The 6397-nt window shown below is 37.4% G+C and overlaps 1 protein-coding gene across 1 annotated transcript in view; it reads left to right on the top strand.

The window, feature by feature from the left end:
• The first annotated feature begins 376 nt into the window (after positions 1-376).
• si:dkey-19b23.10 overlaps positions 377-6397 on the top strand; it is an 18654-nt gene continuing 12633 nt past the window's right edge. Inside the window, exon 1 of the mRNA XM_031285144.2 lies at positions 377-620. The gene's annotated coding sequence lies outside the window, so the exon portion shown is untranslated. The remainder of the gene's footprint in view (positions 621-6397) is intronic.

Here is a 6397-nt window from a genome sequence, read left to right as displayed (position 1 = left end):
TCTTCTTTTGCAAACATCTACCGAGAAATTGAATTTATGGTGCATACTTTCTCCTAACTGACATCAGACCTCGATTGCAAATGCACACCTTCTTGGACAAACCAAATGGCTTTTTAAAAATAAACAGACCAAAGAGACTGTAAGAGAGAAGATGAGGGATGAGAGGGGAGAGAGAGAAAAAAACACCCACTCAAACTGAAAGTATGTGCATGTACTATATGTGTGTGTGTGTGTGTGTGTGTGTGTGTGTGTGTGTGTGTGTGTGTGTGTGTGTGTGTGTGTGTGTGTGTGTGTGTCAGATTGTAGCCGCACACTAGGGTGTTTTTCTCTTGTTTCCAGCATCACTATGACACAGCTTGTAACACACACACACACACACACACACACACACACACACATATGCAGAGTGCCATTATGACAAAGTGGATAAAAGGCTGAAAGATCAACTGAAAGAGCGACAGTGGCCGACCGTCTTTGGTGAAACTACATCGCTCTCTCTTGTTCGCTGTCTCTCTCTCTCCTCCCCCTTTTCTCACACACATGTCTACCTACCAGCAAACCATACACACATGCACTTCACTGCTACTGGCACATCTCTCATCGTTATGACAGCTTAATAGGTAAGACAACTTTTCTATTTTCGCACTATTTCGTTTTTTAGAATGAGAAAGTTTAAAGTTATTCTAGTACACTACTAAAACACACCTGTCCCCCTGAGTCTTCTTTAACATGACTAAACAATTCTTTTTATGCAAGTTTATTTTTTCAAACTAACTCAAGGTGCATTTTTAGAAATTTCATGGGTTAAATGATTAGATTTGAACGACACTTTGGATACAAGTGTCTGCCAAATGAATACATGGAAAATATAAAGATACAAATCCAGTTAAAATACAAAGCTACGCAAAGTCACAAATATCAAATCATTCTAATGAAAGTGCCATTTTGATTTTTTTTTTTTTTTTAAATGTGCTCCGATTGAAAGTCCATCTACAGATGCATAGGCCTATGGTTTTGCTCGAGCAGCAACAAAGTCGTGCTTTTTTCTGAGCCTTCTGAGTCTCGACATTACTTGTAGCATTGCAATGTTGTTACACCAAACATGCTCTTACACTGAGAGGCTTAACCACAGGAATGCATTTCTTCATTGTGAACACTTCGTAAAGATATCATGAAATGATAAACCTGACCCAGGTACAGTTAAACATATTCAGGTGATCTGTCACCAAAAGGCCCACACGTAATTTGAAGTCTGTGATGAAACCATAGTAGCCATTCATTTGCCAAGCTTTGATAAGAGTGTTTTATTTATACTTATACATCGATATACTATATGCTGTTAGCAGTTCATTTGTTACACCTAACTAAAACTAATATAACATCCCTGTACTAACTCCTACCCAGTGGTGGAATGTGACTAAGTACATTTACTGTAGTACTGTACTTAAGTACAAATTTGAAGTACTTCTACTTTGCTTGAGTCTTTTCTTTTCTTTTCATGCCACTTTCTATTTCTACTCCGTTACATTTCAGAGAGAAATATTGTATTTTTTACTCCACTACATTAATCTGACAGCTTTAGTTACTAGTTACTTTACAAATTAAGATTTTTTTGCACACAAAACAGTAGTTTATAAAAGATGATGCTTTATTATAAATGAAACTACCCAACATTATATAGGCCTACAAGTGATGATTAGACGGTTAAACACTTGACAGAACTGTTTGGATCGTTTCCAGACTCTTAAATGTGAGGATTGTTCTGAATGGAGTACTTTTACTTTTAATACCTTAAGTACATTTCCCTGATGATACTTACATACTTTTTACTTAAGTAACATTTTCAAGGCAGGACTTTTACTTAAGTTAAGGATCTGAATACTTCTTCCACCACTGCTGTTATAATGGTCAGTTTTTGTTGAAAAAAGACATGTTTATTCAACTTCTTAGTCATTTTGGAGGCTGTACTTTGTGTCGAAGAGGTGTTTCTAAATTATGTAGTCTATCCAAATGGATTTAAATGAGGCAGACGAAACCTTAGAAGAAGAGTTTGTATTCTTGTTGCTATTTTTGACCTCCTTCGAGTTTGTGACCTCCTTCGACATCTGCAGACAGAACGGGGGCAACAACTGCTTTCTTGTTTTTACACTATGAAGTCAAACTTAAAAAAACAACATCTGTATTGGACATTTGCACTGCTCAACATGAAAATCAAAGCTTGAGGAAGCAGAATGAAGTCATGTTGCTTTCTTGTTGCAATGGTATTCATCTTTAAATGGCTTTAGTAACAGTGCCCATGGGCTTCCACACACTTTATCTGGAAAAGGGGGTGAAATGAGGAAAAGGAAAAAAAACATTGCAGTACATTTCAGTTCTATCCAGAGACGTCTAACGCTCAAACTTGGATCCAAAGACATATGCCACTGTTAAGTTATTGGGGCCTCTGATTTACAACGTCTGTAGTATGCAAAACACCCCAATGGACTTAAACGCAAACTAAATGAATGCATAACAATTCACCCCCCTCAAGTACTGCCCCAAGCAGTACATGCAGCAATGATAGACTACATTCTTTGTGGACAGATCTGCTTTGAACATCTTGACGCTGCAATCGTTCCCCATCCTTCTTTGCAAAAGTGCTCAAGCTCTGTTAAGCAGCATTAGTGCTGTTTAAGGCAACAACAACAATTTAAAGTTCTGCCACATATTCTGGATTGGACTGAGGTCTGAATTGTGACTTGCCCACTGCATCTTTTTCTGTGTAGCTTTGGCTTTATGTTTCACAAGCTTTCCTGGGCTTGCTGCAGAGAAGCATCCCCACAGCGTGATGCTGCTACACCACACATCAGGAATGGGGATGGTGTGTTTCTGCTGATGTGCAGTGTTTGCCATTTTAGTATGATGGCCAGAAAGCTACATTTTTGTCCCATCAGGCCATACAAGCTGCTGGTGAAGCATCCATATCTCCCTTCTCAACCATGGAAGCCTGTAGCTCCCTCACAGTTGCTGTTGACTTCCTAGAGGCCTCTCTGACTCCTCAGCGTCTCATGCAGACACACCTACAGTCACGGCTTTGGAAATGTTCTTATATTCCTACCCTGATTGGGTACCGTCATTGCAGATGAGCCTACAATGTTCCTTTATCTTTATGGTGCAGTTTTGGCGAGGACATTGAGCGGGTGTAACATAAAATCGCTTGTCACACACTGACAACAAACATTTGATCGCCATTCAAATGAGTATGCAACTTCTAATCAATCGGCAGCACTGGTGATGAATTAGGTATGTTAAAGTAAGAGGGGAGTAAATATTTGTGAAATCTACTATTTACTGCTTTAATATTTGCATTTAATTTAGATCAATTTGTGTTACATCTAGTGTAATTTAAAGCGGTGACAAATAATATATGAAAAATGCTATAGGCACTCTATGTTAACTTAATATTTCTTTCCTATTTTGACTTGGTCATATTTGCTATATTACTAAATTGTAATGGTATTGTAGTCACAGTTGAGTGTAAAACTGCAACAGTAGGAAAACTGGAGCGTAGAACGCTACAGTAACACAGAAACAGGACAGAGGTCAGTGATATCACTCATCCATCAGAGGGGAATAATGAAAAACAGCCATCTAATTAGCAGCAGGCAGACTGTGGGCAGGTGTGAATACAAGGTGCTTTGCCTCCTCACCGTTGATCTTATTTAATATGAATGCACTGATTATTGCCTGATCACTGTTCACATACCAGTTGGGTGGCTAGTAGTCATATATTTCTGCTATAAAGAAACAAAACAAATCCTTCAAATAATTAAGAAATTATTTGTCGCAGTGCATTGGGAGGAATGAACTCTTTTACATTAAGCATGATTTCCCAAATAGTTTGATAATTTCTTAAAGAAAGGCATGACGGCCTGCAAAATCCCATAGGAAAATTACTTTTTTAAATGTTTATTTTCGTTTATACTAAAGTAGTATGAAATAATGTCAAGGGTTAAGTTCATCTGCAGGTTTTGTGTTGCTGTTATTTAACATGAAATACAATAAAACTCCAATGATCCTGATGTGGAAGTCCGTTATGGTGAATATACCAGTAATGATCAATTAGAAGATAAGGACGTGTGCAACTCCTTTTTGTCGCTTTGAGAAAAATGACAATTTTAAATACACTCGTCCGTGAACTGTGATTTGGGTTACTGTTTGAAAAAATGTAATTTAATTAAAAAAAATTGCCTTGATATATCACAACCAAAATAACAAAGAGGTGTTGCAACTTTCATTGAAACTACTGTTTTATTTTTAATCTGGAGAACAGATCGACTGTAATTCATTTTATTCTAAAAATGCAATATTTATTGGCACTATCTGTATTACTGGTGGTTTAGCCATTTACCAGAATATAGTATGTTTAGAAGTGCATCAGCGGCCAAATCAACATTTATAGTAATATCGTATTAAGGAAATGTGTTTTTTTCCAAGCCCAAAAATACATAATACTGTATTTTATTATGCTACATACTGCACATCAAAATCAATTATCAATTATGAATGCTGTGATAGCTTAAAGGAAAGGAAGAAACCTTCTAATGGGGATATCACGTTCATTCTGTTTGTATATTCACAAAATGTGCTGATTACTTCTTTCAGTTCACCGTCAGTTGACCTCTGACCTTCATTTGAAGTGATTCATGTATTCTAAATTCCGTCCTTTGCAATTATGAATTAGAACTTTAAATGTTGGTATTTGCTATGGAGGCATGGCAAAATATCATATTATCAGTATCAGACTGTACCAGCAGTGTGTGTGTGTGTGTGTGTGTGTGTGTGTGTGTGTGTGTGTGTGTGTGTGTGTGTGTGCGCGATCAGAAAATGATTATGGACTTTAAACCAAATAGATGAACATGATCATAAAGTTGCCATTGATTTGTGCTATTATGCACATCTTTAAAATGATGCTGTACAAAGTTGGAATTCTATATTTTAGCTTATGAATAATATTGCACAGGAATTGTTTTGTCACTCTCAAACCAAAGCTTGATCATTATCTTAGCGCTTGAAAAGTGGACTTGGGTCATTGGAGACTACAGTAAACCGTTTAAGACAGTTTTGATCGATCAGTAGGTTTTAGATTGCAGATTGAACGCGGTTGTTGCTTTTGTACTGGGCTTCCATAGGAAAACATACCCAACTTTTGGCACATTTTACTATGTGTATTAATAAATGAAAGTAATGTGAAGGTGACGACATTAGAATGGCCCTTGATGTCCACCGTGGAACCACATAAAACTGTGCTGTAGTATCTGATCATTTTATGGACTTTTTACAAATGCTTTTAGGGCTCCTGCTGTGGTGAAGACTGTTAATTCTACATGAAAGAAGCCTGTAGCAGTCTTTAGAAGTGTGTAGCATTGCTGTCATGTATTTGCACAGTGGGGTCCCTGAAAAACCTCTGGTCTGTGATCTTGTTATAGGTGCAAAAGCGCTTGTCAAGATGCATGGGATTTTCAGGCCGGCATGTAAGAGCATCAAATGCATTAAAAGGAAAATATGCTATATTTCCAACCTCATTATTTCTTAGTTAAAATACATCAATATAGCTGTTTTAGAACTTCTGCACACGGTGTGTTTCTTCGCCTATGTTGGCTTCTGAAATACATCATCCTAAATTCCAAGCTCCAACCAAAAAGCATGACACAGAAATGAAATTTTCACTGCACCGAAGCCTTGCATAAATTTAAATCTTGTGAATGTACCCTTAAGATAAAAAAAAGGTTTCTGTCTACTATTTAGTATTTATTTTATAGAATGTTACTGCGCTGTCTGACAGTGTTTTCAACATAATGTTGTCTTGAACACACTTTTAATGTTTTTCCAAAGTTGTTAACAAATGGGGGTCATTTTGAGATACACTATTTTTGAAGTATATCTCTTAGCTTCAAATGGTTGCTTGTTCACCTACTTCTTGGTAGCAGTTTCACCTCTGTGGGTTCAGTATTTCATACACCGTCATGCTTTTTAGGTAGCTTAATGCTACACTTTCTTGTGCTGGCCGGTACACATACACCTACAGCGTTCACATGGAACATTGTCACTTGTTATTAAGGTTGTCGAGGGGGAATAAGCATCGTTAATGCTGATAGTCCACAAGGCTAACCTTCAGCAAAATAAACTTTTTTCGTGTTTTGTGATACACAATGATTCATGTTGTTAGGCTGTTTAATTTCTCCCTCATCCATTCAGTTACTCTCTTCCCGCCAGTCATCACTTCTTTTCTCAGTGACGGAAGGCAGGCGGAGAGACTGTTCGGAGCAACAACAAAAAAAAAAGCTGAGAGAAAAAAGTCCAGAAGTGCTTCTCTTGTTCCCCCTCCTCTGCTCCCGCAGGTTTTTATGGTGAATTT

Source organism: Sander lucioperca, chromosome 17, assembly GCF_008315115.2.
Source record: "Sander lucioperca isolate FBNREF2018 chromosome 17, SLUC_FBN_1.2, whole genome shotgun sequence".
In the NCBI taxonomy this organism is placed as follows: domain Eukaryota; kingdom Metazoa; phylum Chordata; class Actinopteri; order Perciformes; family Percidae; genus Sander; species Sander lucioperca.
The sequence above is the reverse complement of the archived record's forward strand: the minus strand, read 5'-3'. Positions and strand labels throughout refer to the sequence as shown.